The sequence below is a fragment of the Rhinolophus sinicus genome, chromosome 6, assembly GCF_057876585.1.
Source record: "Rhinolophus sinicus isolate RSI-liver-muscle chromosome 6, RSI-T2T, whole genome shotgun sequence".
Taxonomy (NCBI): domain Eukaryota; kingdom Metazoa; phylum Chordata; class Mammalia; order Chiroptera; family Rhinolophidae; genus Rhinolophus; species Rhinolophus sinicus.
In genome coordinates, this window is record NC_142506.1 from 28,380,076 (window position 1) to 28,401,137 (window position 21,062).

General features: G+C 41.8%; 1 protein-coding gene across 1 annotated transcript in view; it reads right to left on the bottom strand.

The window, feature by feature from the left end:
• BAALC (BAALC binder of MAP3K1 and KLF4) overlaps window positions 1-21,062 on the bottom strand; it is an 80,888-nt gene that overhangs the window by 38,014 nt on the left and 21,812 nt on the right. The gene's annotated exons all lie outside the window — the stretch shown is intronic.

Below are 21,062 nucleotides of genomic sequence, written 5' to 3' on the forward strand. Positions count from 1 at the left end.
AGATATGGAAAAATATAAGTATCATCACAAATACACCTTAGCATATTATCAAGCAAAAATCAAACAAAATGTTTATAAATTTCAGATATTGAAAGGTCGAGTAAGAGGAGGGTGGGACTATATGGGACCATGAAAAGTGTAACTGGAGGAACATGCAGGTGATATTTCCTTTCTATCAGAGGTTCCTTTAGAATTCCCTACATTTTCCAGCCCCCTTCCTGCCCACACTGTGTATTTCCTATTTGTTTAATCACAAAATTATCAATCTTTTCTTTTATTTTAAAAGTATGTATTCTTCTTTAGAGACCCCCTTCTTTTTTTTTCTTTTTCTTTTTTTTAATTTTTATTTTATTAAATTTATTGGGGTGACAATTGTTAGTAAAATTACATAGATTTCAGGTGTACAATTAGAGACCCCCTTCTTGACCTGTCTAATAATCCCACAGCCCATGCTACACAACCTAAGATTCTTAAACCATGTGCAGTGGGCTTGCCCCAATCATTGGAGTGTCTTTTTCCCAGTAACCCCACCCTCCCACTTTCAGACCAGTGGTCTGGGTTGGAGCATGTGACCAAGGGCAAGCAAATCACCACTCTGCATTCTCCGAGACCATGTGACTGGCTTAGGGGCATCACATGACAGGAATCAGCAAATCTCAGGACCTCTGCAAGAGCTACTAGAAAAGAGCCTTTCTTTTTCTCATTTGACTGGAAACTAGGAGCTCTGAGGTGGGACTGTGGCAGTGGTCTGGCCACTACAAGGTGAGAGCCTCTCTGAGGATGGAGCCCACACAGAAGGGGCTTGAAAGATGGAGAGAGAGACACAGGGTCCTTGACAGTATATGAGCCTTGATCCCATCCTCACCCCAAGCCAGTCCTACCCTTGGCCTTTCTGTTCCCTGAGTCAATACAGTCCCCCTTTTTTTTGCTCACAGTTTTGTTTTGGTAGATGTTGATTTGTTTATTACTTGCAAACGAAAAGTCCTAACTGACATACAGGGTAAAGCACAAGCTTTGCCCTTTAATAGCACTCATCCTAGTTCTGTAGTACCTGGTTGTCAATTCAGAGAAGATTCTGTCTCTCGTTTGAGCTTAAGCTGGGATTTGCACTGGAGTTCAGACATGTCGGGACAAACTGGTGGGTGCTAGCAGCGTATCTGCATTAGGGACTAAGCTGCCTCCCTGAAAATAACTCACCCTAAGGGAGAGGAGCCATGCCCAGCAGAAGAGCCAAGCCTCAAGGTCAGAAGGGAGGAGCAAATTTAAAGAGAATCAACATTTGTCTCTCAGATCTGTCTTCTGTCCACAGCTTGATCCCATGGAGAAGAGAGGGCTGTAAGCAAAGTCTCAGCAAACTGTTTGCCACAAAATTATCTAAGACGTAGAGTATAAGCAATACTACTTGGGAGCCCCTCTAAAATTACAGCATAACACAAAAAGGAGAGAGTTCTTCTCCCCTACTTTATAATATAACCCGCTCATTCTGGATATCTTGGCTCATGAGCATGGCTTCTCAACCTCAGCACCATTGACATGTGGGGACAGATAATTCTTTGTTGGGGGGGGGGCTGTTCTGAGCATTGCAGAATATTTGGCTTCATCCCTGCCCTCCACCCACTAGACACCAATAGCATGCGCCTCCCAGTTGTGACAAACCAAAATGCCTCCCGACCTTGCCAAATGTCCCTTCGGGGACAAAATCGCCTGGTTTAAGAACCACTACTCTAGAGTATTAGTGGTTGTGACAATTACTAACAGGGCAATAATTTCAGTGCCTACTGGAAGCAGGCAAAATAAATGCTACAAAATAAATGGGCTTAGATGATAGGGCAGTGCCCGGAATGTGCATGGGGTGGGGCTGGAGGGCAGGAAGGGAAGGGGTAGTTTCTTAAGCAGGAAATCAAAAAAACAAAAAGCAAGAACAGGACCCCATGGTAGCAGAACAGCAGCTGGCCTAACTTATTTGTGAGCCACACCCTGAGAACTCCCTGAAATACTTTGGGAGACTCCAAAGGGCTCATGTCCTAGAGAACAAGTGGTGGCAAGAAATAGTAAAATACGCTCTTTGATTTTCATGTGAGCGCATTTGTACCCATAAGCCATGAGAGCAGGGCACATGTGGATTAAATTTAGAAAACTCTATAACCTTGAACTGTATCAAATAGCTTGATTCAAGGTTACCCACTAGTTTTCTCTCAGTCACAAGTTAATTTACCTACAGCCAGATGGTAATAAACTCCAGGCTCTTTTTCTGGAGCTTGGACATTGCAGTATGTGTACTGGGGAACAGAGAAAACAGGATGGTGTTTCCCAGACAAATTTAATCAACAGTCTCCTGGGCAGCAGGAAGACTTGGATGAAGAGGAGGTATTGCGGCAGATAGAAACTAATCCCTCTAGGTGACAGAAGTGGAGTTTGGTGACAAGAGACAAGGCCCTTTGGCATTTTTAAAAGGAGCCAGATTCATTTATTCACCACTTTATTTATTTATATTTATTTTTGGCCTTTTATGTCTGATGCTGAGGTGCTATAATGTAATGAGAATTGGCTTTGCAGTCAGACAGACCTGGGGTCCAATCCCCTCACCGTCACCTACTTGTTATATGGTCTTGGGCAAGTTTCTTTTCTACATCTGTTTCCCCCTCTCATAAAGCGGCTAGGGCAGGCCTGACACTTAGTAGCTACCTTACCACATGCTAGCTGACCTTCCACAAAGGGAAGCAGGACACGACTCCTGGGCATTGACTCAGTGGACAGTGACCACTGGGCACTACAACTTGATGGGGGAATCACAGACAAATGAAACTTGGTCCCGTCCTGAAGGGGTTTGACATCTCATTCTTCAATCCCATTCAACAAGCACTTAAACTGTGTGCAAGTATAGAACCGAGCATGTGGGCTACAGTGAGGACAAACAATTCCTTGGCAACAAGTAGAGAAGAGAAAAGCGGTCTTATACAAACAAGAAATGGCAAGTGGTCCCACTCTGTAGGCCTGGACTAAGTGGCTCAGGAGATGAAGCAGTGAACCCAAGGTACCCACAGGTGTTCACTCCCACAGTGCATTGCAGCTCAAGTTCAAAGCCGTTTGCACACTTGTGACTATTTTATTAATGATTTGGTTAATGTTTTATCCAGTGTCAGAGGACCAGCCCCATGAGGGCAGGGATTGTGTCTGACTTACTGTCCACTCTACTCGTAGCAACAGCACTTAGAGGATACTCAGAAATAGTGCACAGTCACATGCCACATAATGACTTCTTCAGTCAACGGCAGACCACATATATGGTGATGGTTTTATCAGATTATAATCTCATTATAATCTTTTATACCATAATTTTACTGTACCTTTTCTATGTTTATATACACAAATACCATTGTGTTACAATTGCCTACAGTACTCAGTACAGTAACATGATGTACAGGCTTGTAGTGTAGGAGCAACAGGCCATACCATACAGCCTTGGTGTCTAGTAGGCTAGACCATCTGGATCTGTGTAAGTGCACTCTATGATTTTTGCACAACGACAAAATTACCTAATGACACATTTCTAAGAATATATACCCATCGTTAAGTGGTGCATGACTGTACATCTTGAATTCCAAACATATTTTTGTTCCTAAAATTAGAGGATACTTTTAAATTGATGTGCATATTTAACCTGCTCATGTATTTCCCTCCTAAAAGTTGTTATTAAAATTATTGTACAATCTGCAGAGTTCTTAGAATGGTAGAAAGGTATTTTTTAGCTAACTGAACAATGAAGGCAGTGAGTGATAAATTTCCCAGTCTCCTCTTCTCCCTTTAGAGATGAGGGATGGGTTTCCATTCCAGTTCTAGTGCCCAACAAAATTTAGGGATTTAGATGCCCCATCATTCAACCATTTCTAAAAAAGACAGTGTTTGCTGCAGGTGTAACAGGAAGGCGAAAGAAACAAACACAAATTTAAAGCAGGTGCACCTAATAAAAGAGATCTCTAGGTAAGCACTTATGGTACCTTTGGAATTGCAATACCAAGCTATTCCCTGGAGGTAAGACATCTTCCATGAAAGTGCAGCTGACCTTTAAGAACAGGGAAAGGTACAAACCTGGTTCTTGATGGAGAGTATGGTGGTCTCTGTTCTCCCAGACTACCTGTGAGGCAGTAATGCAAGCAAGGTGAGTGGGGAGGCCTTGGCATAAACTAAAGTATAATGCTTTCTTAGGGGAAAAGAAAACCTCTTCAATAAATGGTGTTGGGAAAACTGGATATCCACAAGCAAAAGAATGAAACTGGACCTCTCTGTCTTACACCACATATAAAACTTAAAATGAATTAAAGATCTCAGTGTAAGCCTGAAACCATAAAACTCCTAGAAGAAAATAGCTTTTTGACGTTGGTCTTGGCAATGATTTTTTGACCTGACACTAAAAGTACAAATAAATAAGCAACAAAAGCAAACATAAATAAGTGGGACTACATCAAATTAAAAAGCACAGAATAGAAAACCATCAACAAAATGAAAAGGCAACCTATGGAATAGGAGAAAAACATTTGCAAATCATGTATCTGATAAGGGGTTAATATCCCAAGTAATAAGGAACTCATACAACTTAATAGTGAACAAACAAGCAAAACAACAACAACAACAAAAAGAAACCCAAACAACCCAATTTAAAAAATGGGCAAGGCACACCTGAAACTTAAAAAAAAAAAAAGGTGGGGGGGAAAGGACCTAAATAGACATTGTCCCAAAGAAGATATACAAATGGCCAATAGGTACATGAAAATGTGCTCAACTACACTAATCATCAGGGAAATGCAAATCAAAACCACAGGGAGATATCACCTCATACCTGTTGGCTATCATCAAAAATATAAGAGATAAGTGCTGGCGAGGATGTAGAGAAAAGGGAACCCTTGTGCACTGTTGGTGGGAATGTAAATTGGTGCAGCCACTATGAAAAACAGTATGGAGGTGTGGGGACAGAGCCCCAGAAAGCAGTTTCCAGGCTCTCGGCCTCACATAGACAGGTGCTGGCTCGGGTAGTAGATGGCTGTCAGCTGTGGCTGATTGGCCGTCAGCTGTAGCCAGTTAGCCAATTAGCCTCTAATATAACTGCTGTGGCTACGGAGGAGAGGGGAGGAGAGGAAAGAGAGAAGGAAGATGGGGCCTAGCAAGAAGATGGCGGCTGGGCTGGCAAGCGTGGATGGCGGTTTGCGGACAGTGTGGATCCAGCCTCCAGTGAGAGTATAGTGCCGCCAGAGAGAATATAGTGGTATGACGCCCCCATCTATGGCTCCGTGGGTGTTCCTTTTTGGCCTCACCATATCCTGTGTTCTTGTATGGGGAGCGGGAGCAGAGACCCCGCAGGCCGCCCCGCACGACAAATGGAGCAGCGAGCAGGGTCTCCTGCATGACAGGAGGTTCCTCAAAAAATTAAAAATAAAACTACTACATGATCCAACAATCCCACTGTCGTGCCTGCGGGGTCTCTGGTCCCTTTCCCCTCATAAGAACACAGGATATGGCGAGGGCAAAAAGGAACACCCAAGGATCCATAGGTAGAGGAGTCATACCACTATATTCTCGCTGGCGGCTGGGTTGGAGACACAGGAAGCAGAAGCCACACTGTCCGCAACCCACCGTCCACTTCTCTCTGCTAACCAACCTCACTTGCTAGCTGCAATCTGCTCTTGCTAGCTCAGCCACCATCTTCTTGCTAGCCCCCATTTGCTGCTAGTGTAGCCACGGCAGTTATATTAGTGGCCAATGGCTCACTGGTTACAGCTGATGGCCAACTAGTCACAGCTGATGGCCATGCAATCACCCACTTCTGGGTATATAGCCAAAGAAAATGAAATCACTATCTCAAAGAGATATCTATACCCCCATGTTCATTGCAGCATGATTTGTAATAGCCAAGACATGGAAACAACCTAAGTGTCCATCAGTGAATAAATAAAGAAAACACACACACACACACACACACACACACACACACACACACACACACAAAGGTAACTATGTGAGGTGATGGATGTGTTAACCAACCTTATTGCGCAATATATATGTATAGCAAATCACGTTGTACACCTTAAACTTTCGCAATGTTATATGTCAATTATATCTCAATAAAACTGGGGAAAAGATAAAGTATAGTGCTTTATTAGTACCGTTAGGGTTAAACTCTTAAATTCAAAAGTACCCTTAGATACACTGTGATGCTTTCCCTCACAAGTGCATTACAGCATATTACTTCATATAATGGGTTGAATTGTGTACCTCCAAAATTCATATGTTGAAGTCCTAATCCCCAGGAACTCAGAATGTGACCTTATTTGGAAATAGGGTTTTTACAGATGTAATTAGTTCAGATGAGGTCATTAGGGTGGGCACTAATCCAAGAAAACTGAATTACTTATAGGTAAAAAGGAGAAATTTGGACACAGACGCACACACGTTAAGCTGGTACTTTGCTACAGCAGCCCTAAAAAACGAATACACTTAGTAATCAACGAGGAAGGACGAGCAAAAATTACAGAGCGTTGCAGGCGGCTGAATCCCTTCTCAAATGAAAAACGGCCCTGTTTGGGGGAGGAAAGAAGCACGGTATCATACAGACTCCAGTTTGCAATCCTAGTCCCTCCAATCTCCCCATGGGTTCTTGGGAATCACTTAAGTGTGAGGCCTGGGTCAGAGCCCCAGGTGTTACTCACAAGCACGAGTGTCTTTTATAGCAAGGAATTAAGCTGACCTAGGAACAAGGATAAAGTTTAGACTTTGATAAATTGATTATGTGTATTAAAACTTCAGGATAACCACTAGAATAGATAAAGAATGCAAAAATTCCAAACTCGTATAGGAAAACATCAGAAATGAGAAAAAACATATCCATAAGAAGATGAAAACAGGAAATAAAGAGAAAAGTGGGGAGGAGAAAATTTGAAGCATTTATGGCTCCATTTCTCACCAGAAGTAGGAGGTGTGGTGCTCCCCGAGAGTGACGAGAGTTGGGGCCCTAGGGGTGGTGACGTTTTGGAATGGTTAAACAAAGGAAATGAGAGAAGAGGCCCATCTTGATTGGGTCAAATGATCGCCTTGCAGTAATCAGGGCCTGGCCGAGTTTTAAAATCTTGGTTTTGCAGGACAGCCAATCAGCTATAAAAGACGAAATCAGGCACAGAGTTGCTAGGTGAGTACAGAATCAAAGCAGAAAGAATTAAGTTTTGAGGCTGTTCCACCGAGACTTTGGAGGTGTGACGCCGGGGAGAGGCAGATTGCTCTATTATCTGTCCTTACACTTGTGCCCTCCCTTTACCGAGGGCTGGATAAAAAACTGAGACATTCTTATTACTCAGCTCCCACTTTGACCAGACTCCAAAGGTACCCCTTCATCAAGCAAGTTAGAAATCAACTGAGTCAATGACAGCGTCTGTGCCAGTCAGGCCTGGACTCACACTCTGCCATCCTAGTCTCAGTTCCAGAGGCCGTTTCCTCCCTAAGGCCAAGTATAGGAGTCCTGCAGCTACAGCCAGGCTGGAAGGCCCAGGTTCAGACTCCTGTGCCGTCAGCTGCCTGAGAACGCATAACGACTAGTACAAAGAGCCACTGGCATCACCGTGCTTTAAACACGGCCTTGGTTTAACCAACCCACTTGTTTTCTTCTTCCTTGGGCTTCAGCTGTCTTCCATTCTCCATCTTGCAATTGCATTCCTCTCACTAGCTCACCCTGTCCTAGCTTTGGACTTATCTCTTGGCTATAAAGCTGCTCCCTTGTTCTTCATAGTTCCCCACTTCTGCATCCCCCTCTCTTATCATTTTCTCCTAGGTCTGCCAGTAATACCAAGACCTGGCCCAGGCCTGCCCTGGACCATTACCGTCCCCTAAGCCCTGAGGCCATCATGACCCTTTATCACCCTCCATCCGCCTCCATACCATTTCCACTCCTGCTGCATAGTCACCTCTAGTAATGATTTGCCCACAGCCTCATCTCTCCGGTAGTCAGTTCCTTGAAGATCGGAACCCAGAGTTAGGCATCTTCAGAACCTGGAGCCTAGTACAGTGTCGGGCACATGATCGGTACTCAAGAGTTTTAATGACTCCATAGTGATCACTTCAAACCCATTCTGGAAGAAGACAAGGTTTCACTGAACACACTCTGCGAGGAACTAGCTGTTTGCCCACAGGGAAGCCACCCTTACTCATGTTGCTCAGCTGTAAAATGCCGCAGTTGGCAAGGACTGGAGACTATCTAAGGCCCCTGGGCTGCTAAGTCTGTGACTCCTGAGAGTGGACTGTGCTTTGTCCGGCACAGTGACCCTGTCACTGGTAGTTCTACTTGTGAAGAACAATTGTTCCAAACTTGGAAATAATGACACAAGATGATTGACGGTATACTAGGAGCACATCCTAACACGCTCTCCTGAAAGCTTTCTGGCTCTGTGGGCCCAAAAGCCTAGAATAATGGTTCTCAACTACATTTGTTTTGCCCCAGCAGTCATCTGGAGCCATTCTGGGTGTCGACTAAGGGACAGCTACCGGCATCTCAAGGGGAGAGGCCAGGGGTGCCACTAAACATTCCATAATGCACAGGACAGCGCCCCACAACAGTTTTCTGGGTCCAAACTGTCAATAGTGCCATGGCTGAGAAACTCTGCTCCAGAGTATGTAACTTGGTAAGCACATTGGATTATGGCCCAAACATCTTACAATTCTGTGAACTGATGTGGGATGACTGTCCTTTCCATCTGACAGAGAACATAACACCAAAGACTATGGAGTATTTTTGCCTCACAGAATATAACAGGTTTCATACTTAATTCAACAATCTTACTTCAGCTTTCCTTCTTTCCACTGCCTATTTTTAAAACAACAACCAGCTTCTCATTCTCTTTTTAGCTGAGCTGTTTATGTATTTTGTTTTTTTAATTAAATTTCTTATTTTGAGATCATGTGTAGATTCACATACCATTATAAGAAATAATACCAAGAGATCTGTGTGCCCTGTATCAGTTTCCCCAGAATTATAGTAGGAGGTCACGGCCTCATCCAGGGGGTTGACATTGGGACATTCCCCCCACCTTATTCATATTTCCCCAGTTCTACTTGTACTCATTTGTGTATTTGTATTTAGTCCTATAGAATTTTCTTACAGCTGTAGGTTTTTGTATCTACCACCACAGGCAAGATACAGCACAGTTCCATCAGACAAGGATGCCCGGGTTGCCATTTTAGTAACCACACCCTCATGTTCTCTTTTGGCCAGGCTTTATTATCCTGTCGTGACCCTCATTGTCACCTTCTTCAGCAAGGGCTTCCTCCCCCACACACTTATAGCTCTCTTCCCTGCCTTATTTTTTTCCTTATTGTACTCCATGCTTAGAATGTAAGCATGAGGGCAGGTATTTTTGTTTGTTTTTTTGTCACTATTATATTCTGTAGTGCCTAGGACAGTGCCTGGCACGTAATAGGCATTCAATAAACACTTGTTGAATTAATTTAGAAATGGTTTTTTGTGTGAGTGTGAAATATCCTTTCCAATAAAATGGTAGTAGCGGTAAATGACAGGTCATTTTCATGCCCTGACGGCAAAACACAAAGCTAGCAACTGTATGTTAGCATGCGCACACAACCACACACTTTAAAATTCTTGGCTTTTAAAGAAACAAATTCCTGACAGTTTTTCCCTGTTGAGGGTACACTTTTTAACCTATACGGAGTGCCTTGTCCCTGAAGTATTCCCTCTGGGACAATGCCTTTGGTGAGATCTAATGGCATTAAAACATGGAGGTTGGAATGGAGTTGAGGGAAAGCTAAATAGACAATCAAAACCTCTGTCCTTGTATACTGCATTTAAAAGGACATGTTGTTGACCACGTGACCCAGAAATCCTCTGCAAAGGTCCACCTGTGGACATTTGAGAAAGCGGCACTGTATTGGAGCTTAGGATCACACAGTCCCTTGGAGTGGTCACCTCCAGGCGGAGAGCTGAAGCTGTAGGTAATACTGAAGAACAGCGTGAGCACTGCATTTAACAGGAAATAAAAGACCAGGCAAAACCCTCCTTCTGACTAATTCCTGTCCTCAGGCATCCTGACAATCTTTGTGCAGTCCAGCATTAGAAAGATTTCCACTACAAAACGACCTTGGGAGAGATCACAAAAACACTTCAGAAGCTAAGATGGCACACCTGTGAGAACGTTTATATCTTGTGTAGTAGAGGGAAATTCAGCAAGGTCTGAATATTACATCTCATAGATATAAAATAGTACAAATATATACCATGGGTAAGAGGCAGCAAGAAATGTCAGGATGCCGTTTCTGATGGAAGGACCAGAGGAAGGCACATGGCGTGGCCTGGAGTTGCTGGCCGTCCTGTGAACTCTAGTAGCCTAGGGATGGACCCAGACTTGTACGTTTTCTCAGTGACATCACTGTAGACCAGTCACTCAGAAATTCAACTCAAGTGTTGTTTTCCAGAGTGGATTCCTCAGAACTTTAAGTTTATAGAATGACAACTGGTGTTCTTTGAAAGAAAGTTATGATAAATGTATAAGTTTGGGCAATTCTGCATTAATCAAAGGGATATTTGTTTCCTGAGGCTACTGTAATACCACAACCATGGAGGCTTGAAACAATAGAACTATATTCTCTCACAATTCTGGAGGCCAGAAGTATGAATTCAAGGTGTCAGCAGGCAGGGCCATCTCCCCCTGGCTTTCCTTGTCTCGTTAGTGTCTGGTGGCTGCCGACACTCCGCGGTGTTCCTTGGCCTATGGCTGTATCACTCGTCTCTGCCTCTGTCATCACGTGGCCTTCTCCTCTGTGTGCGGTATTAGAACTCCCCCTGTTTCTCTCTTTTAGGGTTATGTGTGACTGTGTTTGGGGCCAATTCTGATAATCCAGGATGAGTTACTTCTCTCAAGATCCTTAACATCTTTTGTCATCTGAGATAATATTCACTCTTTTGCCATATGCACATACACAGGTTCTGGAGATTAGGATTGTTGACCTAGTTTGGGGGCCACTGTTCAGGTAAACAGGTTTATTTACTACAGGTTTTCTCATAGCCTTGCATATGCTAAAGTACACTGTGACCCGCTATGAGTTGTTCACAGTGTGGAGCATATCCTGAGCTTAGCTAACCACAGGACAAGGCCCAGGTACCTTCCTGGAGTAAGTCTTAAGAAGTGGCTTCCTGTATCCCTAGGTCTTTTCCAGGTCCAAACATCTCTAAATCATCCTTTGCACATTACACATTTCCAAACACATTAATCCAGGACTTCCTCTGGCCTTCTTATACATCTTTGCAGTTCATAAGGTGAGCACAGAAAATGAGCTAGTTGGCATCCGTGGCAAAGGCCCAAGGTCTTGGAAGAGCAGCAGCTATGCTATGAGCCCTATGGAGGAAGCCCTTCCCAGGTCTCTACATGAAGTTGGCTTTGCTGTCAGGCCCCTGGCTGAGCCTGACGTGGGAAGCTGTGCCCTTGACTCAGTTTGTTCTCACCAAACACACAGGTGACTTTCTCCTTTATTCCAAGAACGCACAGGCACTTTTTTTTTCCTTGGGTGATAGGCGAGAGGGGTTTCCCTGACAACTAAATTGGAATTTGTGTATTTGTCCTTTCCTGCGAGAAGTCCATCTTGATGGAGGAGTAGATTCAGGACCGAGTCTCTTTCAGAGTCTAATTAGACATCAGCACCTGGGCTTTGAATCCTCCAAAAGTGGTGCCGTGTCCTGGCTGCCAAATTTTCATTTTCAGGATTGTTTATGGATCAAGGCCACCAGTGTTGTTTGCAAGGACAGCTCTTGCTCAATGTGAGAATGGTGTTTTTTTCATAGCCTCTTCCTTCTTTATGTGATAAGTTTTCAAAAGCAATTTCTCAAGGGCCTTTTGTTCCTATGAAAATTACAGGGCTGTGGGGACAGCACCATGATTAATTCTGCATTCTGCACATCACTTTACTCACTTCTGGCACCACTGTTACTTGTTACTTAGATTCAACTTCAACTTTGTCAAGGTGTAAGTTGAGTAATATTTTTCCTAATCTCTTTTTAATATTTTGAAACATGGGATCATTGAAACCCAATTGATTTAACTTTAAGTATCCAGGTTGAAAAATATCTGGCCTTCGTGGATAGTTTTGACATAAATTTCATAAAAACGTTCCTTTAACCAAGTGCCTACTACATATCAGATGTTTGCCTACATGTGGGTCAATATGCATAAAATGATAGGGGTCAGCAAACTCCTGGGGAGACTGAGAATATATTCTCCTGCTTCCATTTGGATGATAATTGTGGAGAAAAAAAAAAAAATACACATATTTGTGCTCAGCCAGATGATCTCGACTTAGTAGAATTCCAAACTTTGGTGTCCATGTTTGTATTGTGGTTAAGGCTGTGTTGGCACCAACTCCTTTAATAGCCTCGAAGGAGACCATGTTGGTATAAATGATACCTCAGCACTACGTCCATGAAGGGGATATGACACCATGGATGAAGATTTCTGAGTCACTTAAATAGAGAGAAGGGTTGCAGACGTGCATCATCCCCCAGCACAAGAAACCACAGGGGTACTGAGCTGGAAATGATGGCATTCCCATTGTAAGCAGATGTGGTACACAGTTCCCATCCTTAGAGGTACCGACCTGTAGTGAGTGTAGTGGACGGTGAAAGTTGGCATCACTGTTAAAATGCAAAATAACTATGATAATGATGATGACTCAAATGACAGTCAACTGTGCTACAAAATCAAAAGCATCAAGTGGACAAAAGTAAACATATTTTTCTACCACCTACTTTAATGAGTGTATTTTTAAGTAGATTGCAATTTAAAAAGAAAACCTGCTTAAGTTACCTCTGGGGTCATTTAATCTTTACATTTGGGAAGTTGGCATGAATAGCCTCATTTTATAGATAAACTGGAGCTTAGGAGGTGTGCTCAGCAAATAAGAAGCAAGCCAGAATAGAATCCAGGCTTCCTAACCCTCACAACCTTCTACTTGACTTCCTAAAGCAAAAGATGCTTCCTTTCATAAGATGTTTGGCCTGTGAGTCACTTTGTCAAAAAATAATTAACCCACAACCGATTCACTGAAAGACCAATTTGCCAAAAGCTAATTAGTCAAGTTTTTTTTTTTCACTGAAAGAAAAAAGCCACATGATCAATCGCCCAATTGATCAGACAATTATTTTCAATGCAGTCTAGAAAAATTTGCTGTCCCATGCAAAAAAAGATACAGATAAGAGCATGGGTAGGGCTTGGAGTGGGAACAGGAGCAGAACAGAAGTCCAAAGAGAGACTGAAGACAGCAAAAGAATGATTTAAAGGGAAGACCAGTCATTTGTACTTAAGAGAAGCGTGGACTAACAATGCTGAGATAAAGTAGCTACAGCAAAGTTGAGGCAGAAACCAAGCTAGGGGTGTGCAGTGGATTCACTAACGGGCAAATTTATTTGTGGGGAATTGGCCGTTGGACTGATAGAAAGTCAATTCTTCTCTCGTGTGAAATCTTGATTTGGGGTGGGAAGCCCTCCTTGCTGGGTTTCCTGAGTTCAGTCAGGTCCTCTGACCTGAGAGGTAAACAGAGGTGGCAGAAAATCTGTTAGTGAATCTTTCCTCAAGACTCCTCTGTCTTCACTGCGACTCTCTGTTCTCCATAGGTCCCTATTGTTGCCCAATGTGTCCTTTAGAATTAGTGTTCCCAAGGCCACTGAAAAAGCCTAGTGACAGCCACCAGCCTAGATGAGGGACTTACCCTGTTTCCCCGAAAATAAGACCTAGCCCAATAATCAGCTCTAATGCATCTTTTGGAGCAAAAATTAATTATAAAACTCAGTATTATGTTTTATATCATATCATATCATATTATATCATATTATATTATATTTATTATATTGTAAAGACCCCGTCTTATAGTAAAATAAGACCAGGTCTTACATTAATTTGTGCTCCAAAAGACGCATTAGAGCTTTTTGTCCAGCTAGGTCTTATTTTCGGGGAAACACGGTAGTTATAGTGGAAAGATTAACTAATACAAGTGACAGGAGGTCCTTAGAAGAATCCATGGGTGGAGGGAGGAACTAGAATCTGGATTGCATGGAAATATTTGGGGGACCCAAATTGGATTCTAGAGGGTCCCAATAACCCCAGGAGGAAGAGATAGCAGGAACTAGAGGAAGTCCTATTGGGGTCATTGTTGCTAGATTTTCCATTGTTTGGGTCAAAATGAATGGAAATATATCTGGACTGTTTTTTTTTCCCCGATTGACTTTCCTAAACTTCAGCTGGCTCTGTTTGGCTTGATGGTTTTCTAAAAAATTAAATAAGCATCTTAAAAGCTAGCCAGAAAAATAAGACGCATACAGACGTGTGCTACACTATGATAATTTTTATAGTGTCCAAGAAAAATTAAGACATACTCAATGCAACTGCCAGATAAATGATATCGAGAACAAATTCCCGTTTCAGAGAAAAATCACCTTCCATTTCTCAAAGCACCCTCCATTTCTAAGAATACGAAATCACATAATTTAATATCCATCTGTATTAGTTTCCTGGGGCTGCCATAACAAAGTACCACAAACTGGGTGACTTAAAACAACAGAAGTTTATTCTCTTACAGTTCTGGAGACTGGAAATCTGAAATCAAAATGTTGGCAGAGTTGGTTCCTTCTGGAAGTCCTGAGAGGAAATCTGTTCCCTGCCTGTCTCCTAGCATCTGGTGGTTGATGGCAATCCTTCGTGTTACTTGGCTCGTAAATGCATGATTCCACTGTCTGCCTGTGACTTCACATACTGTTCTCCTCTCTGTGTCTGTATCCAAATTTCCTTCTTCTTATAAGCACATCAATCATTGGATTAGGGCTCACCTTAATCCAGTATAACCTCATCTTAACTTGATTACACCTGTAAAGACCCTATATCCAAATAAGGTCACATTCACAAGTATTGGGGATCAGGACTTGAATATATCTTTCTGGGGGGGAAATTTTTACCCACTGCTTCATTCAATACAAATCCACCAGGAACCATCAAATCCACTTTCTACACTATAACCAACGTGTTTGTTGCTTTTAAAAAATAGGCTCATTGAATTCTAATTTTTAAATGGAACATTTTATAATTGCAATAGCAATTAGCTATATTACACTCTCAAATCCCACCAAAAGAGAAGTAAGGGATCTTTTAAAAGTATAAACCCACAAGGACCTGGGGAGAGAAGGCATACTACAAAATTTGGGAGGTTGTAAAGGAGATGGGCAAGTGGTTACTGTCTTAGCAGTCCAAGAAAGATGAATCCTAAGCAGAAGAGGGGAAAGTTGAAAAGCAATATGGTTCATATCTTTGTATCCCCAAAGAACTCAGGGACTGGAGACATGGGGTACATGTGGAAACAGGAGAGAAGGGATTTGTGGAGAAGCTACTTAAGAAGCAGTTAGAACCCCAGATTCTCTCTCCAACACAGCAGATTTGAATGACTGCCCTTCCTCCACCCTGAAAGAGGTTGCGGTTCTATTTTCTGGTGAAAGTTTCTGGACTAAAGATCACTTAGAGCAATTGAGGTCAGGGCTAGTAAACTAAAAATAGAGAGTGTGGAGACACCAGACATGCAAATGGGAAGAATCTGTTCAGTGGAATCTAGTCACTCCCTTCCCGACCAAAAAAAAAAAAAAAAAAAAAAAAGCCTACAAATACAGACATCAAGAGTTTCTCAAAGGAATGACCTAGCCAGATACTCTACAGTGAACATGACAAACCTCAACCCCCAACCTTGTGCGTGGAGCTTCCAACCAACATCTTAATACTCTCCTAATACATGCGCAAACAGCCAATGGCCACCAGACATTTGAGGAAAGCCTCCAAACGAGAGATACGCAGCAAAACAAGCAGGAGACAAATAAACATGAAGAAATGAAGACTGTATGGGGGAAACAACCTAATTAAAATCATCATCAGGGAGCTACTGCATCTAAAAAATGAGAATGGGATGCTATATAAAAGAACATTCAGGGTAGCCAAGGAGAGTTCTTAGAAACTAAAAATAAGGTAGGAGAAATGAAAACTTCGACAGAAAAGTTGGAAAATAATGTTGAGGAAACCTAAGAAGTTGAGCAAAAAACCAGACATGGAAAATAAGAGAGAAAAAGACAAGAAAATTAGAGGACCAGTCAAGGAGAAAAAGTTTCCATAATCGAAGGTTCTTAGGTTCCAGATGAAAGAAGGCTCACAGGAGGGAGGAAGGAGGATGGGGGAGGCATGCTGGGGGGAGGGATAAATTTCATACAAAGGAACACGGATCAGAGTGACATCAAATCAGGGCTTGAAATATACAAGTATTTGTGTGGGTGGGAGGGGGAAGGCTTGAGGGCAGATATCATTTTTTAGAACGGGAGAGGACACTGGTTTGAAGGTTCTCCCATAGCCAACATGTTGGAGACAGGGAGATAGTGACTTACTGTCATCCTGGAAGACTTGATTTTATTTTTTTTTTAAATCTCCAGAGTGTTTAAATAAATATATCTGGGTTGTTGAATTTATCCAAATCCAATGACTACATTAACCATTAATGAGGTTCTTGTGCCTCTTTGAAAGCATGGTAATAATCCTCTTAAAAGAGAATCATGCCTATTTAACCTCTTTCTTTGTGTGGAATGCTAAATATAGCATCTAAACTGGATTTATACTCCACAGTGCCCAAAGTGACTTAGCTTGCCACGGTCATAGGACACATTAGGATGTTTTCTAAACATCTAAATGGACTCTGAAAATATACGTCTTACAGGTTAATTCTAACGATTGGTTCGTAAGACAAATTGAGAATCTAACTCGAAGAGTGGCAACTGGGGTAAAATGTGATCCTTTTGCCTTAATGGGTCACTGAACTCCATTATTATGCCCCAAATGGTGGCATAAGTATTTATTTATTTTGTTAACTAGATTTTAATTTTCATTAATGCAGAGTTTGCTGTTGGGACGATATATAAATAGACGTTATTAAAGGGCTTGAGACTGAGATAGACCTAATATTGATATCTTCCTAGTCAGGAAAGTGATCTTACTTTTTACCCTAAATGAATGAATGAATTTATTTAATCAACAATCAGCTAGAGAACACTTATAAAGTGATAGATGTAGTCCTAAGCACTCAGGATAGATCCATAACAGCCCTGTGGAGTTTATCTTGTGGAGCAGTGCTATCTGTAGAACTTCCTATGATGATGGAATGTTCTATATCTGCACTGTCCAATACAGTAGCTATGGCCATGGATCGCTTGAAATGGGGTTCGTGCAGCTGAAGTTTTTCATATTCTTTCACGGTAATTTAACTGTGCATCGCTCAGTGTAGCTAGTGGCTGCCATATTGGACAACACAAGTAGAAGAAGAGATAAACAAGAAACTGATTCATACAATTAATGAATTATAATTGTTGCAAGTGTTACAAAAGAGATGCCAGGTATGATGGGAACATAAAACTGGGAAATGTAAGTAACCTAATCTAAGGGTTGGCTAAGACTTTTCTGAGATTTTGACAATTGTGTTAAAAATGGAAGAGTGCTTGGGATTCACTAGGTTGGGGTTGGTGTGGCAAACATTTTCAGGAAAAGGAACAGCATGCTCAAAGGCCTTGGGGCAGGAAAAGCTTGGCACTCTCCAGATGCTCAAAGATAGCCAATGTGATGGAACATCGTGATAGAAGTGAGAGAGAGGAGGCAGGTTGCGGGGCTGGCGCTGGATCACGTAGGACCCTATAAGCCAAGGTAAGGATCTTGGGCATTATCTTAGTAGCAATGAGAGGCCTTGGAAGGGTTTTGAGCAGGAAAGTAACTTGATCCAAATACATTTTAAGTACTTTTCAGTTATACAAGCACAAAGTTTAGAGTCAAATAAAACTGAAAGCAATGAACAAACAAGACACACAAATAAAAACTCATCGACACAGACAATAGTTAGTGGTTACCAGAGAGTAAGGGGGGAGAGGGAGGTAGAAAAAGGTAAAGGGGGTCAAATATGTGGTGACGGAAGAAGATTTGACTTTGGGTGATGAACAAATAATGCAATGTACAAATGAGGTATTATAGAATTGTACACTTGAAACCTATATAATTTTATTAAAGTGTCACCCCCAATAAATTTAATAAATTTTTAAAAAGTTTCCAAAAGGCTTGCTGTGAAGATCAACAGTTCCCTGTTATGCTTCCCAGGTTTTTAGTCCCCTGGAGGTAACTACTTTCAACTCTTTCAGCTGATTCTCTTGGTCTTTTAATAATATGCAAGTCTTACTCTTTCTTGACATTTCAATTTAAGGTCAATGCATGGAAGGTGAAGTTTTCACTCTTTCATCCCTACCCCTACTCCCAGTATAATTGTAACATAATTTGTCTAGATCGATTGATATACATTGTTTGTATTATTATGACTTTGTAAACACTATTCACAGAAGAACCATATGATGATATGCTGTGATAATTTTTCCTTTCACACAATATTTTATTTTTGCTGCACTAAGAATTTTTCAAGCTCTGATTTAGGGAGGTTCCTGGCAACAAGGAAAGTATTCCCAAGCCTCAAAAAAGCAGTCTGGGAAAGCAGAGCTCTTTCCTGCTCTCTTTTTCAATGACGAATATTTGGCTTCTGCCTTCTTTTTATCTGTCTCCCTTCTGTCTTGTTGTCCCACTCTCTGGAATAAAAACAACCAAAGGGTAGCCCTGCAGCATTTCAAGAGCAGAGACTGGCAGAAACATGTGCGTCTGTGGTTACGGAAGCAAATGGACTCAAAGAATCAAGCACTACATGGAGTGGCCAAAGTTTAAATTCTGGGTCCCTAAAGGACCTTGTGCAAAGATAGCCCCCACTCCCCAAGACAGATCTGTGTCCTGTACCCACAATGTGTGGTCATTTCAGGGAAAAGGTAACAATGGAGGGTATACTTGGATGACAGACCTAGGACATCTGAAAGAAGTTTAACTTGTACAATTAGGTAATGGAGTAAGTTGGGAGGACCATGGGGGAAGCTGTGGGGAGGGGACATAGTCACAACCTTAATAAGTGATGGCTAGAAGGCCAAGGGAAGATGGAGGCAGAGATTGGAATTATGCCACTGCAAGCCAAGGACCACCTACAGCCACCAGAAGCTGGAGCATGCAAGGAAGGATTCTCCCCCAGAGCTTTCAGACAGAGACGCTTTGATCTTGGACTTCTGACCTCCAGAGCTGTGAGAGAATAAATTTCTGTTGTTTTAGGTCACGCAGTTTGTGGTCATTCATTACAGCAGTCCTAGAAAACAAATATATATTGTAAGGAAATAGATAATGTTGGAAACGGAATAGATGATATTATTAAATGAAAAAAATTAACTACAGAACTCAAAATGGCAGGCATGTGCTTCTAGTAAACAAATATGAATGTATATCAAAGAGAAGATATAGGTGATTATATTTGCATAGGATATTTTTTTAGTAGGTTGAATAAAAGCATTTCCTGTCTTACAAATACCGGGGGTACCAAAAAAATGTATACACATTTTAAGAGATGTTACCTATGTATTACTTTTTGAAGCTGAATTGAATTACAGTAGTAACATGTAGTATGATGTTCACTCAAAAGATGGCGTTAATCAAATGAATGCTAGTGTCACCATGTGACAGGCAGGACAGTCAAAGAAAATGACGAAAGCACGGTTGCCTTTTAAAGACCACAAGACCATTTTGAAGTGGTATATGGAATTTGAGAACGTTGTGGAAGTACAATGACAGTGGAGGCGTGAGTCTGCAACAGCACTTCCAACACGCCTGACAATTGCACGCATTCGTGGTAAGTTTGAGATGCACTGTCCTGTGTGTGATGTGCACAAGGGAAGGTCCGGGAGGCCTCGCACAGCAACAAGTCCTGCTGCTTCTGCTGTGGTGTCGGAACAGTTTACACGCTCGCCACAGGAGTCTACCGAACAATGCTCACCGTAATCAGAAGGGTCTGGAGGCTGATGGTAACCACTCTGAGCACCTCTTGTAATTGCAGAAGTCAAACGTGACTTGTATTCATCTTTTGTTATCGGTATGTATTGAGCACTACAATTTTGATGGATTTTTCACTTTCTTAAATTGTATATGCAATTTTTTTTCACCCGCTGTATAATAAATAACGTGGACTGTTAAACAAAACTGAAAATAATCCCCATGGCAGCAGAGCCGGCTAGGACCCCCGCTACTTCTCACTCTGGTCAGTTTGATTTTTTTGGCCTTTGACCCCAGCAATATTGTCTCATGAATTCATTTTTAAAATTCCAGTACCCACCAAAAAGTTACCCACCTGCCCCTGCTCCCCTGTCACGGACTCCTGCCTGTCTTTCAGAGCAGATTCACCTCTCTGGGTCCACGCAACCCCAGCCTTTGTCTATAGCCAAACAAAATACTCTGTCACAAACTCTATTACTCCCCGTTTACCAGCCCCTCACCCTGCTCTTCCCACAAGCCCTAAGTAAAAGGTAAGACAGACAGCATGTTATTTTTTGGCCTAGTGCTTCATTATTTTAAACAGCCCAGAGAAAGTGTTAATTTGAAGTTGCCTGTATGGAAATCCACTATCTATTTAACCTTTCTATTTCATGCATCTATTTCAAATATTTTTAACCAATTTTAATAAAAAGCCTTAACCATCCTATTTTATAATAATAAATATCATGTAGTGTTTTCAATACCCCATTCCATAAGTGATTTTTGCTAAGTTATAGAGCAATTTAGTAGTGGAGCCAGTCCTATTTCTAAAAGTCCACATTATAATAACATATTTCCCTTTATCTTCCTCAAAATTATGGTGGTTCTTTGAAAAATAAAAAAGCAAGGATTAAAAAATTTTAAAAAGTGATGGCTAGTATTTATTGAGCCCTTACTGGAAGCTAAGTCCTTGACATACATTACACCATTCAATCTGCACCACAATATTCTGAGGTGTGTTTTATTAAATGAAAACTGTGGCACAAAGAGAGTGAGTGCTGTGTGATCTCACCTGCAAAGTGGGGGTAATCTGACCTCATAGGGTTGCTACAAGTATTCGCTGAGTTTCAGTGTATGGTT